Here is a 24,416-nt window from a genome sequence, read left to right on the forward strand (position 1 = left end):
AATAATGCATTTTAATAGAAAAAAATGTTTTATTTCATGCATAACCAGTTTGAATAAAATGTAAAAAAATATCTAAATATAAATCTTGATATAAAACTAAGTTTGTATCTTCTTACTGATATAAACTAATAAATCAAACATATATTATTAGCTGAAGTGCTTGTTTAAAAATAGCCAAAGTCCCATACAAGTTGGTCAATCCCCTTTGAAGTTTTATTTGTTAAAGTTAATTTAACACCAAAATTTGCCAAATCGGTCCAGCCGTTCTCGAGTTTCAGAGTTTCAGACTAACGAACAGCAATCGATATTTATACAGATATACATTTAATTAACATTAACACTATAACTTGTATTACTTATAAAAAATATATAAAGGTTTATGTTTCTTATCAACCTGTTGTAAAAAGATAACTGCGAACACTGGAAACTTTATAGATTTTTAAGTCTTACCTTTTCAATATGAAAGACACTTTTTAATATACATAGTTTTTGGCATAATACTTTTAAGGACCCAACACTACTGTCCACTAACCCTAAAATAAAAACTAAGTAATCCTGGATTGAATATGCGTTGTGTATTGAATCCCTATGATTATTATTATATGGTAACATACTATTATTAATTATCGTTTAGTTTACATTCCCTGACTTAACCAAATATTTTTGTTTAAAAAAACCAACTCTTATGCTGATTTTCCACAATAGCAGTAAAGTAAGTATAATTTTGTTTGTGGTTTTATTTAGGATATTTACCTTATTTATATGATTCTCCCTAAGTTGGAAAACACGCAAATAAGAATAATTTTATTTGTTACACAATTTTTTGCAATATCAAGTTCATGCTTAACTCATATAGGTAATAAATACCTACACTCGGTAAGTACGCAAACTTTAGTATGGAATTATTTCAGTTATTATCCAGAACCTGTGAACTGAGTCATAAGGTTAAAAATAATATTTAAATACAGAATGTATGACCAACTTATTACAATGTCTGTTTGAAGATTTTTCTACATTTTAGTATCACTGCTTTACCGTACATTCGATTTTGTGAATGTTTAAAATAATGTCCTATTGAATTAATTGAAAAATGAGATAGGGCTTAATAAATACTTAAATACGTGATATGCAGTGCTCGAGATGTTGACACCAAACAGACTCACTATGTTATTCTCCTCAGATTTCAGTTTCCTTCCACATATTTGTCAATAATTTTTCTTCTGATTTCCAAACAGATATCATCGAACGACGACGATCGCATTTCTAGATTTATCGAGAACGTACTGCTTAGGGGCGGATTATCATTAACATTTTCAGGAAAATCTTAAGTTATTGTTACGTTGACATAATCGATGAATTTTATCAAATCAACAATAACGAGGAAAATAACAATAAAGATGAGTTTGATCAATTAATTTTTCAGGAGCGGTTATTGCGGCGCGGGTGCAGGCTGCACGGCTGCGCAGGCGGGGTGCGCTCGCGCACTACCATAAAGTGGCCCCCGCACCTCGCGGCCTTCAGTTCAAGCTGAGACCCGCGAACGCCAACACGCTTTCGCGACGCCCACTCTCGCATCGCACCGCCGAGGAACAACACGCGATAGTGTTCACTTGTGAACGAGTTGCGCGCCCTTTCTCTCACGCAGTGTGATCGTGCTTCGGTACGTGAATGCAAAACCGGACTACTCTCTTGGCACGAGACAGCACCGACAAGGAATCCGCAGCGGATTGTACCTCTGAAATTTTTCAATAGGTAAGTCAGATTTTTTTGTTTTTGTTACCAGGCACAGCGACTGTCTGCTCTTGCGAGTTTTCGACTGAAGTGGATGATATTGTTTCGATCTTACTTTCCAAAAGACCCGCACCTCCTTGAAAGGAGTGCGGTTGCGGCGCCGTGTTCGGATGCCTTCACCACCTTGCGCGATCTACGAAACTACTCGCAGATTATGCGTTGGCGTTCTGCGGAGACTCGGCTATATGAGTTGGATTACCGATTACCTACAGTTTGTGCACGTTGTACTGTTAAGGTTAACAGCTATGTCGGAATTTGTAAATATACAGTGTCCGCCGTGGAGATTTTAAACTGTCCACAGCATTTTATTGGATATTTTTTTATCGATATCTATGTTTGAAGTCAACGTCGAAGGGAAAAGTGGTGGGGCTCCATATCATTTCTGTTTATTTTTTCTCCACCGCTAGTGGCGGTAGATGAACATAAACCCATTTCAATGTAAACAACATTCCTAGGAGTAATTAAAATCTGAGCTAACAATAATACATATATAAAAAAGGAAAGGTTATATATAATTCTAATTGTGAATTAATCGATGTTTACGTTATACTTTTTTCAACCATTTTCGGTGGATTTATAAAGTTATGGTTTTATACTTATCTAAACTTAATATATAAAGCTGAAGAGTTTGTTTATTTGAACACGCTATTCCCCGTATCAAAGAAGGCTATAAAACATAACGCTACGATCAAAAGTATCCGAGCAGAGCGGGTGAAACCGCGTGGTAGTAACTAGTTTACAAATATTGCCCGCGGTACACTCTTGCAATATCGTACGTGGATATCGGAAATTATTGATTTTGTACACATGAGTATTTAATTAAGTAACAATTAATTAATGTAACAATAACAGATAAATTTACAAACATAAGATACGTATAGATATCTATGTGTAAATATGTATACACGTAATTACATTTGTCTGGTCTTTTCTAGCAGATATTTGAAAATACAAAATTTAGATAAATAGTTAGATATCAACGTATTTCACTATATTACAACGTAGCTTAAAGTAAAGAGTTATAAATTGTAACATATTAAAAATATATATGAAATCAATAACATTTTATTTTGAAAGGTTTAATTACCTTACCTATACAAAAAACTTTATCTTACAAAAAAACAATAAAAAAGGATATTTAATAATTGCAAAACATCCACACTAACGTCAATCGAAATAGCAGTCTCGCATTATTATAAATCGATTTGGATCAATTAAATCTCACAGACGAATTTATGCTACCTATTAACCCACATTATGGTCGACCACATATCTATTAAGATAATAAAAACATACAAAATAAATACTACAAGATCACATCCAGTAAAAACCAATTTTAAATCGTTTAAATTAATTGTAGATTCAATTTTAACACCTTACTTTTACGTGATTTACACTAGATGTCGCTAAAAGCTGTCATTACAAGCTTTTGGCAGAATCATAGACAAACTTTTTTTACAATCTATATAAAATTAAAAACTCGGTGGAAGGAACTCAGGAGTCCTAACAAAATCTTGATATAGTCAAGTAATGAGACGATTTGATGTACAGAAATCATTTTGTCTTCTATTCTATTACAGAAAATTAATAGAATTATGTACTAGCAAACCTGTAACTGCTTGAAGCTGTAGTTTCATCATTTAAGACTAATAACTATTCTATCAGAAAAATATTCCTTTAATTATTTTCGGCATTGTCAAATTAATCTTTAGAAGATTTTGGAAATAAATACTAAGAAACCACTTCGACACTGATTTATAACGTTTATTTTTTCCATGTAACCAAATAGCCATAAGACTAAAGGCATTGTCCCAAATTGTGAAGTAATTAATTATGTAAAAAATGTTCGGTGGGACCTGACATTGGCCGTTGTTTATATATATATTAATTACAACCATCAATATAAGTATATATCTACGTAACAATCTGATTGAGACATTTGTAAATGGACCCATGAATTTGTTCGGAAAAAAATGACTGGCCATATATTTATTTACCCAACATTGACGTTTCGTACCTTTTTAATTATATATTTTATATGTGGGAAATGTAACATGATACGTCATTAAAAATATATGTTTAGAAAATGTCACACCAGCTTCAAAATAATTTTGTGAAAGTTATTAATTCTCGTTTTGGGGTAGTTCTAAGCATAGGATGAACGTGTTTGATTATTTTGCATACTATGTTGAAACAATCCCTGTTTCTGTGTCCTTTGTGTAACATAGTTGGAATACAGGTCTATGTTATTATACAGTGGGTGTCGTAAGTGGGGTGACGACGGCTGAGGACGTGTTTACGTTCTGACTGCGATTTCGAAACCGCTAAGAATGAACATGTGTTTTCGAAGGCTTTTCTCCAATCTTATCAGGCGTTGTTAAAATTCAATAATTAATTTGTTTTTGAATGCGTTTCATATCTGCAAGGTTAGCTGGGAACTTGTATCTTCAATGTCAGTGCAGGGAAATTCGTTTAATCATACTAATTAGTGATTAATTAACTGAAAACACGGTAGGTACCTTAGTTTTATTACAGTAAAAGCCTATTTAAATTTTCCCTTTAAATCTAAAACTACCATAAAAATTAATAATTCATTCACATCAGCCGTTTCTACTCTCAGAATAGAACACTTGTTGGTATAATTATCCTCTATTGAACTAAGTACGTAAGTGTCAACTATTTTTAACGATGACATTGATCTATCGCAAGAAATCCTCTGGCAAACATTAAAGTTACTTAAGCGATTTGTATCGAGCCAATTAAGCGTTTTATATTAATACCACACCGAGCCGCGGTTACTGCGGATGAAATACGTTAAAAATAATGCGTCGTTATTTCAAATTAACTGGATATAACTAGTTTTATCTAGCCGCTCGTTGGTCACTGGTGTTGTGAAGAAACATGGAGGTGGTCGCAGTGTTACATAATCGGTTAGAGTTTAAGCTGTGTTTAAATAACACTAACTTAATTTTGTATTCCTTGATGGATGAAAGCGGCTACGTCTTAATTTTAGTATTCTAGAACATTTTTGACTTGAACAAAATGCGGCAACTATTTTTTGCAGATAATGGTACTACCAAGTCGATGTATGTAGCTTTTGTAAATATGTATATTATATAATTATTATGTAATAATATGATTATTTTGGCAACCTGTAAAAACTGCATGAAATGAACTAAATCGAGATAAAAAGTGTAGTGCAATTGCGATATTGTAATTAACTTTTTTCATAATAACTACTCTATTACTATCGAGATAGGGGCTAATGTGCAAAAGAATAATAGGAAACTATTCCCGTCCTAAGTTTACATAACGCCTTAATGACTGCCTTGCGTGTTTTCTTGAACGAGACAATTTATATGTTGATAAAGACTGCTTAGATTGTTGCAGTTTAGAATTCACTCATCTGAACTTTTGGCTTTGAATTTCTCACAAAGGATGTTTCATTTAATGAACCTATAACCATTTTTATTTTTAGTCGTGTTAGTCAAAGAACGGAGCAAAGAAAAGAATATTTAAACTTTGAAAAGAGAAAATGACATTCATGATAATATGATATTGTTGCGCGGTCACCTAAATAACTTACACAGTTAGGATTAGTTAAAAGAATACAGTTAATTCACTGTTCACTTATTTGTAGTAAAATATGTTTTTGAACTACGATAATGTGTTTACATCGATTAGTCTATTGAGAGGAAGCTAATTGAGATGTTCTGAGAAACGGTCGCGTTTTATCACAGCCCTCGTCAGCAGAACGTGACAATGCGTAGCTGGGTCACTAGTGTAAATAGGAAAGGACGGATACTCAACTGCATTTACACATCTAACACACATTTCTAATAAAAACAACTTAGACTACACAGAAAAGTGGCTGTACATTGTATAGCGGCATTACGTGCCGTAATGTACACCTCTGCCTTTACTAGCTACTACTACTACCTTACGGATAAAAGGCGTGAAGTTGCAACTACATAGAATTTTAGTTTACACAGTTTTTTGAGTTTCTGTTGTAACTAGTGAAAAAATATTATTTAGAAACGTATTTTCCTTTTTTTACTATCATATCTCTTTCTCGAGGATAGACACAATGTTCCAAAGATATCAAAAGAAAACACAACATTATTCGGTAAAATCACATTAGTAATATAATTTTCCATGATAATATGTGTTGATACGCTACCAATGTTAAGTTACTTAGGTTCGATTTGATTTAACGGCGCATATTTCATGTTCCACTGTACATGACGAGCTCTAAAAAAGTTAAACAAAGAATTTTCACCTTTAAGTGTGCCACTAACACACATAAAAAAGAAATAAACTTTTTAAAAATAAATACGTCTACGGGTTTTTCCTTAAATATAGGTATTCGACAGTGATAAAATGCACCACTAAACTTGGTTTATGAAATCGCTATCGCTAAAGTAACTTTCAGTTTAATATTTCATAGGAAATATGTAAAAATGGCACATTCAAGTATTATTTCCCATTAAAACATACTCAAAAACTCAAGTAAATTGAAAGGTTGTAAATTAATTTACCTATTTAAGTGCGCAAGATTTCTTTGAAATTTTTCGTTGATAGCAATAAAAATAAATTTTATAGTAATCTCACGTAAAGCGTGTTTTATTACGTACCTAATTTAAATTGACAAAGCAATGCCATTAAACGAAATGAAAACATCACGTTTTAATGATTGAATTGGCCGATTGGCGCCGGTATCGGTAATATATAAGTACTTACACAGTGACTAAGATTCTTGTACATTTTTTTTATAATCTAGTATGAAATTACGGGTGCAATATATTATATGTACAGTGTACACATATATTATGTACAAGGCTACTATCGTTAGTATACATAATGCAATATCATCTCGTTGGAAACCAGATAGATCCAAATCATAACAGACGCGTTTGTCTTCGTTTCAGAACTAAACATGATGGTTTCAATTTATTTTCAATACATTTCAATAGAGTAAAATAGTTTTTGCACGGACATGGCACACATTCGTCGGATGACTAGCACCTAGAGACAGACGATCGTGCGCAGGGACGTTGCATGTTTGCTCGTGTCCTCTTTTACCTTCACCAAAAGCAAATTATTTCCAGGTTATTTTGATTTTAAGAACGCGCCTATTGATGACTGGAACCGGTCTCGAACGTGGATGCCGAGATAAGCGAACTGGTTATTTGAGTGCGTCGGCCGTATGCCGATTTGGCAATGTAGGCAAATGCACTCGGACAAGGCTTTAGTTATTGAAAATAAACAACCAATGCATTAACTGACCCATTTAACCGTAACTAAGTGAGCGTAGGCGTTTTTTCGTACCGTGAAAAATAAGAATAAATTAAACATGTTGTAGAAAACGTGCTTTCTTGGTCTGGTGACGCTATTTATTACCTACCTTTTATTTTATGAGTACGAAAATAAGTGGTTGTGTTAGTGTAAATGTACATAATACATATTATAATAGCAATTAAAGCAACACAGAAATATAGTTGTGAGAGGAAATGTGTTGCACATGGATGTAATAATGCATAATATTTTCCGGAGGTTGCGTCAGATAAGTACCAGCCAGGAAATATAAGAAAATACAAAAGTTATGTTAATTCAGGACTGTGTCGTTTAATTATGAGAATATTGATGAGCTGAGAATAAGGATCTGGTTTAAAACAAATCTTGATGTTATGTGCTTTTTCCTCGCGAATCAGTGAGTGGCGCTTTAAAGAACCGTTAGTGTATCTTACGACAGTATCCTGTTAGCAAACATCGTGATCTGCGTTTCTAGGTTAACTTACGTTGGAGACGAAAAACTTGTCGGCTAAACTTCTACCGTAGCGCCCCAATTTACACATGTATCTAGTCATTTATTAGACACGGAAATGAGTATAAGTGCTAGATTTTAACCACATCCTGATGTCGTTTTAATTAATTTAACACGGTATAATATTTGACCTATAATTTCTGATTATTAGTTTAAAATCGCCAACCCGCATTGAGCAAGCGTGGCGATAAATGCTCAAACCTTCACCGTGCGAGCAGAGACCTTTGGTCAGTAGTGACCACTTATAGACTGTTGTTGTAAGGGATGCGTGTTGTATGTATCGGGCCATAATATTTTTAATTCCTTTAAAGCCACGTCTGAAGTCATATCATCATATTGATCATTTGTAAGTGCAATATCAAGTTTTTTTATCACAACCTTCGAAGCGCATCGTGTCACCTGCATTTCTTGGAGCCCTGCGGGGGCTCATGGCTACTCCAACGGGGTCAAGGCGTGCTTTTTAGCACATATGCATAAACAGCGTGATGTCCGAACATAGTGACGTCGCGCCGCGCCGTCTAGCTACGAACGTACATCAGCTTATTGGACTGCCAAATGTAAAATAGGTACCTTCAATATTAGCCAGTAAGAAGCTGCATCGTCCCAGATTTTTCTAAAGTTGTCAAACACGTACGACCTGTTCGCTTTCCTCGTTAGCATATAAACGGTACAAATAATATCGAACTGAATTCGAAATACCCTTTGAAATGTTTTACGCTCCTAATACTAATTATGTGATAAGACCTCTGTGCTGAGACAGTTACGTTAATGAATAGTGAGAGATATGAACAGGTTCGATTCCAACGGTCACCATTAACGTGGGGGCCCTTATCTGGTGTTCATTAGTAAAGTAAATATTTTGTGGATAGATTAGCTTTGTGAGTGTACGGAGAAATTTGGTCATGATGGTTAACGAATTCATATCTTTTGGAAATGAGCTGTTTGAACTTAATGAGTGAAACATATTAATGTTGCGATAGCATTAAGAGAATTAATTGTAGATTTCAGTATTATTACACCGTGGGTGGCCCGCGCTAGGATTTTTCTGCACACTATAAGTGAAATTAATCAATTTTATGCCTTTGACTTACTAGGCGAGTTGATGATGACAATATTTAAAAATATAGTAAAGCGATGTCCTAGGAGCCATGTTTCATTAATATCGATAATAATTTGCATGGTACACTTAACTATTGTCTACGAAACAAACAATAAGTGTTCATTACTACAACGTCTCTTTGTTCAGCGGATTTGACCACTTGAATCAATTAGGTTATTCGCACGTAACAATACGTTCTGAACAAATTCAGTTTAAATTAATTATTTAATGATATACCTTCTGTTTTTATCGAGACTTATTAATTAATTATAATTATTGATGATAATGCGAGTTTCGTCTTTGTTATGTACAAAAATAATCCCTAATTGCTTCTTTAACGATGTTTGGTACGTTAATGAAGAGCGAAATAACATCAAAAAAATATTTATCAAAAATAATTCGTGTTGCTCTTAACAATAGATCTTAATTTACATAATCACACAGTACGAGTAACATGTCAAAGGCGCGAAGATTTACGGAGTTGACATGTCAGTCTGCGTTGGTTTTTGGGACTTATTTAGATTATTTAAATTAGATGTGGTGTATTTTTAAATGTGTGTAGTAACAGCCGTACTGTGTAATACGAAAATCAATTTTAAAATGAGTCATACGCATACGTCGACAATCGTAGTGCAGTTGCAGAGTGCTACGACCGTCACGGAAAATCATGAATAACAATACATACCTTTTATTGACAGGATTTATTTACTTTTAATCCATACATGAATGGAATACCCTAATAAATACCTATACTTTACCTAATAACACATTAATAAGTAATGTCTAAAACGTTAGATTTTTCGAGAGCACTCGGGTTCGCTTCCCAGGTCGAACAAAGTATTGCTGGGCTTTTTCGGTTATTCGAAAATTTCTCAGTAGTAGCACTGAGTCTGGAACTGTGCCCAGTATATAGCATTAGCTCATCCCTTATTACATGGAACTTATAACACAAACGGTGAAAAGTGGGTGTATATTGTATAGCGGCATTAGGTGCCGTAATGTGCCTGCTTTCGGAATAAAAGGCATGACGGTTTTTTTTTTAATTAGGTGACTTAAAGTTAAGAAAGACTTCAATCATCCTTCGAAGGACTATAATAATATTAAAAAAAAGATATACCCATAATTCTTTTGTTTTATTGTTATTACTATAATGCAACATAATAATAAATATCGTTGTTTCTTATGGTATGAGTATTTCATTTAATCAAGGCCGATTGATTGTTTTATTGATCGTAATAGGGGCAGAGGATGACAAAGAAAGTCGTTTAATAAAAAATGTAATAAATAATAACTATTAAAGTAATATAATATCTATTCAATTGGTGCTTGAAACCTGCACAGAACTAAACATAAAGAAGAAATATCTAGAAGAAATATATACAGTGGAAAATACTTTGTTGAACAGAAAACAGTTGCTTTTGCAGTAAAGTATTGAAAAATATCAGGGGACGTTGATCTAAAAGTATTTGAAGACGAACAATATACTCGTAAAATAAAATATTCGTATCGTTAGAACACTGGCTCACATCCCAGCTCATTGTACTACAAACATGGCTACTTTTATGGTTTTGAAAAAGTAATTTGTGTACAGCCGTCACAGATTGTATGTTGTTTTACTTACAGCGTATTCAATAACATAGTAACGCATGATTATATTGTCCGTTTACTAAAATCTTCACGGTATCTCTGCCATTTTGACATCTAGTTTGTAAATACTCATTTAACGTAACTGAACAAATCTAAAGGACACCAAAATAGTAAATGTTCACAATGAACAAGGTTCAAGCGTTTTATGGGCAGAAATTGAGTTTGTTTCAAAACTAAACATTGTCGTTTTGTTCGTAACTGAATCTGATTTTTTTGTATACAGAAGTTCTTTTCCTGCTTGTAAGATATAATAAATATACCTTTACTTATAAGGTCGTATTGAAAGTATTTACTAGATAGGTATAATAGGGAAGATGACAAATTTTTATTATAATATCCGTCTTGTAGATTATTTAACATTTATTTTTTATTTTCTTACGGAAACAAATACTTTCGAAGGTATATTGATTTGAGATATCACTTGACGTCATTTCTGGGTACTATTTTTATGTAGAAATGACGTCACGCGACTCCTAAACTTTGATATTTTGTTTTATCTATGTTTTGTTATTTTATATGACAAAATTAAAAACGTGTCTATTACTTTTTCATTACCTAACTGATGGACTAAATAGACTTTTTATTTTCATACCCCGTCATCATCCCTATTATGAGCAAAATATATAAATACAATAGGATGAAGTTTATTACGTTTACATTGGCAACAGTTGATGCTGTGCTGCTATAAGTATTTATTAACTTTATCTCGGAGGCCAGCGAGGAATTCTCACGGTTTAATTGCCGCCATTAGGCTATTCCTGATAGGTCATACTCAATTTATTAACAAAGATGTTGCAAATAGAACAAGTTTAAGGATTTAGATTTGCTGGTTTAACCATTTTTGCAGAATAACTGCTGATTTTATTATGTCTGAGGATTGCTTAAGTTCTGATCATCCTTGTATACTTAGATAAAAAATCAATTTCGAGATATGATATAAAAAATTGCGACACAACAGTCAAAATCGATCCTAAAATTCTTGAACCATTGAAATTCCACCAATGGCAGATGGAAAGAAAGTGTCACGATATCATCGGATAGTCCAGACGAGTTAGCCTGCTTATGATGTCCGGGAGCTTGCACGGATGTGTCTACACCAGTGGTTCCCAACCACTAATTTGCGGACCACCATTGATCCGCAGAAGGCAAAATACTTCCCGCTATATAGAACAAAATACATAAGACAACACCTTTGTCCTACTTAAATCATTATTATTCATCATTTAAAGCTGGAATTAAACTTATGTCAATAAGAAAACAACTGATGAGAATGTGAACCACACGTTACTAAAGAAAATTAGTGTGGGGAGCATATGAAATAATATAATAACATTAGTCCCTAACCAGACCAGAATGTTAATTATAAAAGGAAGACCCTTGACCAAGAGAAGATTGGGAACCCCTGGCTTCTTGGGAAAACCATGTTTTACGACGCATATTCTTAGTATAATATCTATATCAAAAGGAGGATGCGTATCAACTATGTTACGCTCAAACCGCTTCTATCCAGTTTCTTAATTGGCCGCTTATCTGGTCCCAAGCCATTAATTGTAGTTTTTTATAATCATTCCGTTCCACTTCCTTGTGCTTCAACGAGGAAGTGTTGTGAGTGTAGCAAATTTTCTGGATGCTAGATGTTATTTGGAATTTTGATTTATTATGATGTTATTGTTCTTTTTAGCTAAGCCATTGCTGCTGTATTAAATTAACTCTCATAATATTTTCGAATAGTTATAAAACATTTATACATACGTTTAATATCATTAGTTACACTATTAGGTATTATTTTACTTACCATTCGTCTTAAGATTAATTTAGGAAAAATTAAACTACCTACACTAATATAAAACGATGACAGAAATACTACAAAAATGGATAAAAATAACCGATCGTTCGACCGTAAACATCAAAGTGAATACAATATTAGTAATTAACATTATGATTTACCAGAACATCAGACGACCAGCTCAATTTTTTCCATGAAAAATTCTTCTTCCTATCCGTGTTATATTACAGCAAGTTAGCAAACTAACTAAATAAAACAATGAATGTGTTTGACAGTAGCAAATGTGTACGAAGCAGCTCAAGAAAAGAGATTGTTCTTTAATGATTAAAGTATAATTGTTTCTGCGAGGTGAACGAGATTATAAGATTGTAAATCAATATGCAATTACGCATATTAACGCAAAACATCTTAGTTTTGTTATAAAACATTTTCATATATCTTTGTTAACTAAACATCTTGAACGATAATGGTCTTAGACATTAGAATTTTTGCGCTTTCATCCAAAATTTTACAGGATTGTTCTAGAAAAGCGCCGATGCGTCCAGTCGTTTACACGCATCTTACATATATACTTCCATATTAATTATAAATCAACGTAAATTTGATTCATCGTTAGTAATAACAGATAATCGAATGTAATTAACGGACAATAAACATTGTAAAATATAGACTTCCTTAATAAATTTAATAAGCACGTTGAAATAATGCCTAGATTAATCTGAGCATTTTTCAGCATAATATACTCACTGAAATATTCACTGAAATAAAAATCGAATAAGTATGTCTACAAATTAAAAGTAATATTTTGTTAGACTCATTTATCCATGGATAAAATATCATAATGTGATCGTGCACCGTGACAAAAAACAATTAAATTAAAAATGTGTAGCTAGGTTGTAAGCGCTCAGAAAATAGCATATTAAAATATGGACATTGGCAACGTTTTTATAGTATGGGACCGCTTGATGAAAAATAGAGAGGGGCATGATTTGTTTGTGACGTCCCCGTAAAAAATCACGCATTATGTTGTTAGAGGAAAGTCCAGTTATGACATTTCCTAGTATTTGTTTCATGCATTTATCATAACCACTATTTTTGCCACCTTTGTTTTATCTGAAACGACTAACTTATGTAACTGATATATTTCAATAAAGTTTTTATACATAACACCAATAATAACACACTTTTATGGTTCGATAACACTCATAACTTAAACCATGGGAAACATGGATTATATTCAGCGAATTAAAAACGGCGATAACGATCTCGTGAAATAGTTGAAATATAATTACTTATTATGAAACAATATATATAATATACACTTATTTTTAATTAAAAGGAATTCGTGAAATATTTGCTTTATTCCGTAAATCTCAGAGTTATTCTCGAGACTCAAGACACAAGGTCGCATCATCAACATTGCTGTACATGATACATAGAATACTTGTAGCATTTTGCCTCCATCATTTAGAATCTTCCCGATGAGGCCAACATGTACCACTTCGATACTTAATTGAAATTCTAATTCAATTATAATTCCGAGTTTCCTGCTGGGCAAACATAGTTAGAATTTATTATTGCAGAGACGTTTCTAAGATTTAATAGCTAATGCTGCGTGTACTGCTAGTACAAAATTTATTTCTACTATTAACCAAGGCACATATTAATTCCGTATAGATTGGATTTGTGGCTAATGATAGACACCATTTGTTTATGTGCCAGTTTTTGTAAGCCAGTCCTTCTGTGCTTCTAGGACAGATTAGTATTTAAGAATCCCGTTAAAGCTGTCCAGTATCTGATACAGCAGTTATTAAGCGATCAGTCAAAAAATACGGACAATATACAGTAACGGTACGGTGGAGAGTGATTGATTTGTTTGTTGCGCCAACATCATCAGTAAACAGCACGAGGAAACACTTTGTTTCCAACATCAACTTTATAGCGCAACTGGCATCACACGTCAAAATTGCATTTTATCAGTATTTCCTAGCAATTCAATTTCATTCTGACATTTACCAGCATTTCTATATTTGTTACGCTCAGAGAGTTAGATCTCTTATCAATCCATCGAAACGAATAAATGAATGACGCATTCTCATATTTACTTGAAGAATCGGCACACTTTGAATACGTCTAACTTGAAATGATTATATTTTTTTATACAGCGACATTCAATGCAGAGGTGTTTTTAATGTACAAAACAAATACAAGGAAGGGGGTGACCGTTAGGCACAGATAAACTGACATCGTTTTGAGCGGTTCTTGCGGAGATCTACTATAGATACATGTCCCTGATAGAGTACTGAGATGGATAGGAAGGCTTATTGCACATGTATTTAGTGATATTAATTGAATGGGTGATAGTACCGATTGGTTCTTAGTAGTGCAGTGACTAAATGTGTTACCTGCACTGAGAAGACGGTAATTACAATCATTAGAGGAGTTTCCGTTTCGGTCACGTGCAGTGCTGCCTCACCTGATGTGCGACTCTTAACGTAGGCGGCTCGCATTAGTTCCGACTAGTCTTGTGCCTGCTCGGTCATTTTAAAGATCGCTCCGTACTAGTTCAGTTCGGTCAGTGAACTAGTTCACTCTATTAGTTCTATTAGCTCTATTCGGTCAGTACATTCGAACGAATAATCTACCAATTCAGTTGCTCTTTTGAAAGACATCATAGTTCGATATTTTACCTCAGAAAGAGCACAATTTTTAATAGCTGTGTGGTAGTATTATTTGCGATTGAAAATGGCGCGAAACAATGTTCAATCGCCAGTGTCATACACACCATTCAAACTTCACCGCGACACTCACGAGTCTAGGTGATTTTATAGAGAATAAGGTAAAATAGGCCTTATGGCATTGGCATAACATTCATTACAATAACGAATTCGTCGGTCGGTAACATTATCATTCACGAACTGCTTACTCCCTAACAGATCTGATTCCTATTCCCTCTCTTTCTTTCAGTTATAAAATAGTACCCTTTGTCTCTTTCTTTCGCTCCCGGTCGTTCGTATGCGTACGGAGCGGAACGCTACGCGAACTAATAGACCGACTGACCGATTAGCAATCTGTGGTCGGACACATTTCTTTTCGTACAGTTAAAAGATACGTTTCCTAATCATTCATCGTTCGCGAACTACACAAGACTAGTTCCGACAGTTTTATCGTTTAAAAAATAACTTAATTTCAACATTTCGACGCGTTTGTATTCATTAGATTGATGGATATGTTATGATTCCTTCTCAATTTTTTGAAGAAAATTTTGTGTGAAAATGAGCAATATTGCTGTGGATAATGAAATTGATTGTACTTGGAAAATTAATGATGATGACGTTTATATAATCTATTATATAAAAATAAGTCGGGTTTTCCTTCCTGACGCTATAACTCCAGAAGGCACGAACCGATTTGCACGATTTTACATTCGCTGGAAAGGTATCGGGCTCCGTAAGGTTTATAGCAAAGAAACTTCAGGAAAAATTCAAGAAAAAAGCAGGAAACCAGGGTAAATCATTGCTGGCGAAACGGAGTTCGCCGCGTTTGCTAGTCTCTATATATAAAAATCTATTATTGTTCGTTAGTCTCGCTAAAACTGAGCTCAACTGATTCGGCAAATTTTGGTTTTGAATTATTTGTGGAAGTCCACGATAGGTTTAAAAAGTGAGATTTTTTTTTGAGGCAAAACGAAGTTTTCTATTTCAGCTAGTGTGGATATAAGTGTTCGACATCACCTCAGGTGTTGGTCGAACTTACTTAGTTAAACATCTACCTGCACATAGTATAAATACTGACATAATTACTGTTGGTAAACATATAAAAACGGCTTGTAATTCAATTAGTAACATACACGGAGTATGTACAAGTGTCGTTGCGTCATAAATTAGGTATCAAAATTTCCAATTCATCCGGCCTTGATGTGCATATTTTCTCCAATACTTACTTTGTGACGTCATTATTACATAATCTTTACTTTTTACAACTTAAAACTTTAAAGTAATTTACGTATGTAATACACAATACAGTGCTTATAATCAGTAGCTACAGAGTTTGAATAAACACTCGATTACATACACATAACTAAACCAATTTACATATCTAACATCAATTAAAACTAAGCTTCAGCAAAGTAAACATATAATTTTCTGTTTATTGTATTATTATGATGTATTTGTTACGGATATGAGGAATTAAAATGGGAAAACACAAGTATGGTAAGGGCTTAAAGTTAAATTAGGTAAATAATGGAGTACATTGGCATATCAAACTACTGAATAATAGGGTTATCTCATCAAATTAGATACGTACTTATTATGTTTATAATACCGGCACGAACCAAGCAAGATTTTGTCTTGTTTAGATATTTTCTCATTTAACTATAAACAAATTCGTTTTTCTATGCTTAAGTTAACTTTTATTCAAGCCCGATGGCAATCACCAAAATACTGACGAAATATCTACATAGGAAATGGGCGAACTTAGCTCCACCTCGATATTATCTTGCCATGGTTCGTGCCGGGCACCGCACTCGTATTCACGGCAGATTCGCTTCAGTATTGAGTGTTAGGAATTCATAACATATACATTAGTATTAGGTAGGTGTATACAAGTTTTCTCCTCAAGTAAATGTTCACGTTTCTTGAAGTGAGAGGCATACGCTAATAATTACTCTCAACTTTGCCTGCACTGTTGAGAACCCTAAAAATAACTGTTGCTCGCTTACCTTGTCTGAGTTTAGTCAATGACAGGTTTTCAGGTAACCGTGTCATAACAATGAATTTTTGACCCAATATCGTACGGGTTTAAGTTGAATGTTTATTAATTAATGTTTATTTAAACGCGTCATGTTTGTATTATTATTTCGTGTTATTGGTTGCTATGTGAATTTGGACAATGCTTGCATAGTAGTAGTATTTGAGAATTAGTCGGTATTAAATATGTATTAGATATTATTGGCAAATGGAAACAGTATTAAACGCATATTTTTGTCTCAAGTTGGAAGCCATCGGTGTCTTAGATTTTTTGATTACGATATATACCTATATTTTTTAAACAATTTACTTAGCTTTGAAAATGTAGGGAAATTGATACTTTTCACCCTTTATAGACGCATATAAAAAAAGGTTTGTTAAAGAAGAAAATTCTCGAAACAAGAAAATTTATCGTAAATTAAGACAAATTTAACCAAATAGGACTAGTATTCCCACGTTATTATCACAATAAGTCATAATTTCTTGTGTCCCATAAACACAATTGTGTCTGTTTACGTATAACCAATATAGAAAACCAGTTCACCTTTTAGCAAATGATTTGAATTCTGTGTGATAACTGTCAGTAAATATGATCACCAATTAGCATATTCTTCCTAACCATACAAACTACATAGTGACACCATAAGTAAATGTGACAATGCCTTATGTATTAGGACCGTGTTTGCCTTTTGGATAATGCGATCTTATTGTATAATTTCTAAAATTATGGATTTATAATTAAGATATAATTTTCTATATTACAGAAACCATTCATACATCAGGCTAAGGGCATTCTTTTAAAGTTTCCCTATGTTTAAGTTTCCTAAGTTTCTGATATATGTTGTTTTATGATTCATATATATCAGAAAACAAAGTAAAATATTCCTGAAAACCTATAAAAAGACCCTTAAATACTTTACATACGTTAAAACTACGTTACAATTAATACGAATTTTCGAAAATTACAATTATGGCAACCAATTTCAAGGACCCGCAATTGCACATAATATGATTAAAGAACGAATTATTATAAAATTCCTGCTAACACGTCGAAATTCGCTTCGTTTAACATTAAGTAAAACAGACATTATTATAATTCCCTAAAAAAAATTCAAAATATGCGTTTACTTCAGTCCAACAAATTAATAAACATTTAACGTCGCATCCTTTGTTTGAACAAATGCATTTCTTTGCAAAGTTGTCACAAGCACGGACCACGTACCGACCGTCTCAGATGGTTTCTTCGAACGTCGCCATTATATTTTAAAAATGAACCATTTGTTGCTAAAAACATAACGTTATTTACCTAAAGACTTCGTCACTCCGACGACCGAGTGTTATTTTGCCAGACAATAATGACACTTAAGTATTTGTTTTTATATACCATTTTCCTTTTATTTTTCTATAACATATGCTGGAATAGAGTTTGCTAAAGACGTGACGATTATGGTGTGTAAATATAATGGGTGCATGAATGGAAACTAGGCACGTGCCGTACTGCCAAGTCGCGATACCAGCTCAATATTTGAACCTACTTAACTATAAATTCGAGGTAATTGTTAGTGAAACTGACAGGCGCATGTATACTTGACGAATTCGTTATTAACCTTAGGTTTTTCATAACATTGTGTAGATTGGCATATAATCACGATCTGGCTTGGTGACTTGTTTTGTAAATGTTGCTACATTGTAGCTCAAACTTATCAGTATAGTTGGAAATTATTGACGTAGGTTAGTGGAAATCATGTTATCCACACCTGTTTCTGAGAACAAATAAACGTACATACATGTAAACTGTTTTTCTAATAGGCACCATGTTGCTGTTGGAACCTTTTTTTTCTTTTTTTTTTTTGGTGACGGGGGGAAACCTTCAGAAGGTGCCTAGCTTTTTGGGGATAAAAAAAAACTAGGGAGCGTGGGATTTTTACCTCACTAAAACCACCCCGGTGAGGGGCATCGGGTCCTCTTAATAGACCTGCTCCGGAGCCCTATGGTGCAACGCCTGTTACGGCACATCCCTAGGGAGACGTGTGCCTCCCCTGAGCCTTACTATGCAAGTTGCACGGCAGCACGTGACCGCTGTGCCACCGTCACCTGAGGTCACCACACCTAGAGTACCCACTCTATGCGCCCGTGGCCCCAAAGGACCGCTTGCAGTTAATACAAGCGGAATTTCAGCGTATTAGGCGTCAAGGCGGTTACCTCCTCGACGCCTTCTACGAACAGGATCGGCCCTCTCGCGATCCCGCTCAGCAGCCTTCTTTTGGGACATTACAGTCTCACAAAAGGAAGCCACTTCCCTCCAATTTTCGGTCTCTGCCAACATAGCCTTAACTACTGCTGACAGAGACAAACCTCGCCCGATCCTGGCGACAAGGACCCGCCGCTCAGAAAATGTGAATGCCGGAAAATGTGAATAATATATTAAGATTTATTTTGGTGAGCATTACATTGTATATTTAGTGTGTAGATAAAAATACAGTATTTTCAATGAAGATATATTTCTAAGTGTCAGTAGAATGTCGGTACACTTCTTCCGAAACAGGTTTAGATGTGTCAATTAGAGTAGAGCTCCAAGTGAACGACAAAGCCACTTCGCCAAATCACTTGACCCACTTGTACAATTATTTTTTAACCACTGTGTTGTTTTAAAACCATAAAACTAATGATAAGCGAAGTTTATGGTTGCCTTTTTATCAAGCTCAATCAATTTGATTTAAAATCTGCGACCATAGACGGCACGGACACGTTGTTCCGAGACGATCGTGGTTCCCATGACATTCATTCCATTGTGACACCAAAGTGCATCGTTGTTTGTAAATACAGTTTTATGATTATCACACAACAACGTAGTATTCTTTCATAATCTAAAAAATGAAACTATAATAATTTCTAGACTTATTTCATATCTTTCTAACGTTCAACAGTTCGATTGTCTAGACTTTAAGCTAATAAGGCGAACGTTATGCACGAGTTACGTGTTGGTACTTACCTAACAACGAAAATGTTTACGAAAACTGTACATTGCGCTGTTCATTGATAACCACAATAATACCGGGCAAGTAATAATCCAAACGGTTGGCTTCCGGTTATAGTTTAAGGCACTATCATTGTCATTAACGTGACAATATATAATCTGTTGCGATTACACAGAGCCTTGACTCATATACAGTTATTTTAGATAAAAGCGAGGCATTCCAGTCAGGGAGGTTACAGGTTTTAGAGGTCGTGTAATGTATTGTAAATTATGATGAACTGTTACATCCGGCCTGTAACTACTGATACTCTACTAGACAGAATGAAATCTAATAAACTGCAAACCACAATAAGGACGAAATATAATAACAAAGACAATATTGTCTTTCCTTGAATAGTTTTTAATCGTAAAACTGCATCTAAAAGATCGCTGTGATAAAATATCTCAGCACAATGCCAGGATCACGCAAAGCGGTCAAGTCTATCGGCGACTAACATCATCGCAGACACTTACCTACTTGTAGCACGATGGAAATATGTATTTTTCTAGTTTTATTAAGATGTGTTAATGCATTCAGTCGCCGGGCTCGGACAAGCGTTCATACAACGACAACTGCGATTATTATAAGAATATGTAGTAAAACCTTGAGGAACTTTTTCTAGAAACAAGTTTCAACGTAAATTGCTGGTAGTGTGCATGTGTTGGTAGGCACTTTATCAGACTTTTTTTACAATAACATCATTCGGAAACAATAGGCGTGAATCTCATTCAGACAAGTTGGGTGCAAAAACTTGAATCTGTTACGCTTACTTGGCTCTTAGTACGAATTTACCATAAATCCGTTACGGATACTTGATTGAGTCGATTTTTGTGATACGTAGAACCATGACTCACGACATCCTGGAGCTCCTGCGGACTCTAAACAAATTAAAATTGTGGCTCGCTCTTGTATTTACATAATTATTCCATTACTGTATAGTTTGGCGCTGGTCTTGTTTAGTATTCATCTGCCTAGATGACAGTTACTCGGCCAATTACACCGAAGAGGAGCGAATGTATGTGACATTAACAGGAAGAGCCCGTGTAGCGTGTAGCAGTGATTTTTTAAATTGATGTATTTAAATTAAATTGAAACGTGTAGCGATTACAGAATTGTTTCTTGCAAATTATTCTTACAATGTATAACAGAAGAATGAGTAAGTGGCGTATAAATGTTAAGTTTTATATAAAGTTATGAATAGGTATTTTGTTTACCGAAAATTTACACATGTTGGTGTCATTGCACCATTACACAGTCGTTGACATTTGGTTATTGGCACCCCATTGTACCTACCTTATGACTCAGCACAAAGTTATTGAGAAAGTCAAAAACTGTGAGCTTTTCCTTCTTTTGTGTGCAAACAAAATAAAAACACGTTTGAAAATCAATTTTCAATTTGACAGACGGAATCTCCAAATCCATTTAAGTATGAAATACATGATACAAGTTTGAGAATATTAGAGTATTTCAGACATTGTTCGGTTTTTTGGCAATAAGCTTCCACAGCGTACCTACCAACTTCAAAAGGGTCGAATTTTCTACGTAACATTACAAAGTAGGAAATAACAAATAATAAGGAAATATAATTCAAATAAACATATTTATTATTATGATACGAACAATCTGTACGTATATAACTTGTTGAATACTTTGGTTTTTATATTGTCTAATAATTGTTGCATTCAATGTCATTCAAGTTAGGTATAATGATGGTCTGTGCCAATAAAACGTTTATATTTTATCAAAAAAATTAAAAGTACCAATATTACTTAAGTTTTATACCACAAATAAACGCTTGGTATTATTATTATGTTTGTCCTTTCCTTGCACGGGACCACAGGGTCCCGGACCTTTGGAAGGCGTACGAGGACCCGAAGCCAACTCGCAGAGGCGCCCGTTGAACAATTTTAATCTTAATCTAAATGTAATGGGACATCAGCCGGCGATTATCCCTGTATGCACTATGGAAGTACACCAAAGGACAATCCCCGGCTGATGCAGGACTATTGTGAGATATGGTTAAAAGAAATGAAAGGGATTTTGGTGTGTTAACTATGAGGACTATGGCCCCTGCCCCTACCAATCTACCTACCAATATTGATACATACGGATAAACAGGCAGGGGGTGACTAGCAAACTCAATTACTGGGCCCCGGGAAACGGCCGTTAGCATGTAGCGACAAGGGGGCAACATACGTTGAGCTGCTTGAGGAAGGAGAGGCATCACACGGCTATCAGAGCAATCCTGGAAGTACGGTCAAGACCCCTACCAGCATCTTACTGGGATACATCCTTCCCCCAAGTGGAGCTGAAGGCAACTCCACTCTTGCGAATCTCCACTCAGACCAGCCAGTTAAGGCAAGAATGAGGCAGGAGAGGCCACTCCGGATAGTCACGAGTACTAACCGGAGTTAAGAAATAAGGCCTCTCCCGGGAGTCAGGTCCGTGGGGTCGCCACTGCCCAACAGCTCGCCACAAGCTGCCTTGCGGACGTATTATTATTATTTTTATTCTATTTGTGTTGTTCTCCGATCAGTTAAGGTTTATGTAGCCAAAAAATATTTTAAAGGTATTGTTCTATTACCGATAAGTGAAGCATCTTTGGCAAGTAAACTACTCGATATAAAAGTGTGCTAAATCTTTAGCGAAAAATAAGCGTAATTAGAAAAGGTGATTATCTAATTCTCGTTGGACAAATGTTACGGTCACCGGTTAGTATGCAAATTACAGTTATGTGTTCAGAACATTAAGAATCAATATTGACATCTACAGTGGGTCTATGGACCAGGCATTGAGTTGATGACTCCGTTCGCAGGTAAATCAAACGTTTTGTAAGGCCGCACCTGACTATATCGCGACAACATTAATCACGATCCGCGCTCTCTGCCTGCGACATCACGATCGAATAGTTTTCCACCAACGTCATATTTACAAAACTCGTTTCTTGTTGTAATTGACAGAAAATAAATATATTTTCTATTTAGTATTTAGTTAAGCTTCCTAAAATATTTCTTAAAAGTTTTTTTATCACACTAATAATACTTTCTCTACAATTATTATTCAACATTTTAAGTAGTCTTATGCGCCTGCCGAAAAAATATTGATAAAACACATTTACGCAATATGCAACCGACAGGCAACCGTTTCGAATTTGCAAAGAGTGTTTACAAGAAATCTCTTCTGACACCGTTAAAAATTATTAGACTGGGTGGCACACGCATTGCAACTACAGATTCATTCATTATAATTATATTCACATAAATCCATGTACATATGCCTCAGATATTAAGAATTTCTGTCCCGTACATCGTCCGTCTGCCGTACATGCAAGAGTCGAGTCACACGACATAAAGTCGTCGGTTTACAATGAAAAAGCCTTGCGACAAGGTTGTTTCGGCGCGATGCCGCGTGTTCGGAATCCGTAATAGCCTTGCAGAATATATACAACACGGACTACGTGCCTCTCTGTCTGATTAAAAACACTTAAGTGAGACAGAAACAGTTTTCTAAAACTTATATTGACTTAATTTGAACTTAAGATGGGATGTTTCAAGAGTCACTTGCATGCAAACTCAACAGCTGTTATTTGTGATAACGGTTTATGATGTGCAGTTGTTTATTTTTGTTGGTACGCTGGCAGGTAATTGATGTGCCAAAAATATGAGCTCCTAAAGATGTAAGGACTAAAGAACAAAGCCCAGTACAGGTATCTTGATTACAGGCTTCCCGTAATACATTCTTTCGCGTGCGCCTTTATTTTCCTCGTCCAACCCCGATGGGAACCAAAAATAGCGTACCGGTTATTTTGAGTTCAGGTTTAATTAAGTGCAGCGCTTAAGGCTGTTAAAGTCGGATTCTTTTGAACAGACCTCAGGGTAATAATCAGTATCTACAGTTTCAGTTTGGTTTCGATAAGATTTGTTCGCATTTCCTGCAGTAACGTCGATTTGTCGTTAAGTCAAATTGATATTTAAAGTAAATGAACAAAAGAGTCTAACCTTAATTCCGCGGAGGCAAACATTTACTCAGCTTAACATACATATGTACGTCATTCTAGTGTAACATTTAGCTTTAAAACTTAGTACAAAAATAAACCAGCTTTACAAGTTTATTATTATATTGGAATTCGTAAACCTAATAATGATACACACAAGTTCGACTACTATGCACTAATGACATAGTGTATGTATAATGCGTGAGTGCAGAATATATAATAACTCGCATAGAAAAAGCGTGATTACATTAATATTAAATTATTATACAGAAGTTCTGCGAATAAATCACGTTTCATTTTTTATGATGTATTTGTTAGTTATCTTGATAATAGTCGCTATATTGCTATAATATAGCGACATACATACAACAATGTCTTGTAAAGAACTTGTTCATCACTCAACCCACACGTTATTTGTTCAAACGATGACACGATTTGCAAACAAGTTACAACCAAAGTAAGGTATTTTGATTTTCTGAACAGTACTTGCCTCGTCCAAAGATATTA

At 34.7% G+C, this 24,416-nt stretch overlaps 1 protein-coding gene across 2 annotated transcripts in view; it reads left to right on the top strand.

Moving 5' to 3' along the window:
• Positions 1 to 1,508: 1,508 nt before the first annotated feature.
• The window catches only part of LOC118272667 (UNC93-like protein), a 74,209-nt gene continuing 51,301 nt past the window's right edge, over positions 1,509 to 24,416 (top strand). For both annotated transcript variants that reach the window (XM_035589336.2, XM_035589416.2), the window contains exon 1: positions 1,509 to 1,752. The gene's annotated coding sequence lies outside the window, so the exon portion shown is untranslated. The remainder of the gene's footprint in view (positions 1,753 to 24,416) is intronic.

Source organism: Spodoptera frugiperda, chromosome 25, assembly GCF_023101765.2.
Source record: "Spodoptera frugiperda isolate SF20-4 chromosome 25, AGI-APGP_CSIRO_Sfru_2.0, whole genome shotgun sequence".
NCBI classification, from domain to species: domain Eukaryota; kingdom Metazoa; phylum Arthropoda; class Insecta; order Lepidoptera; family Noctuidae; genus Spodoptera; species Spodoptera frugiperda.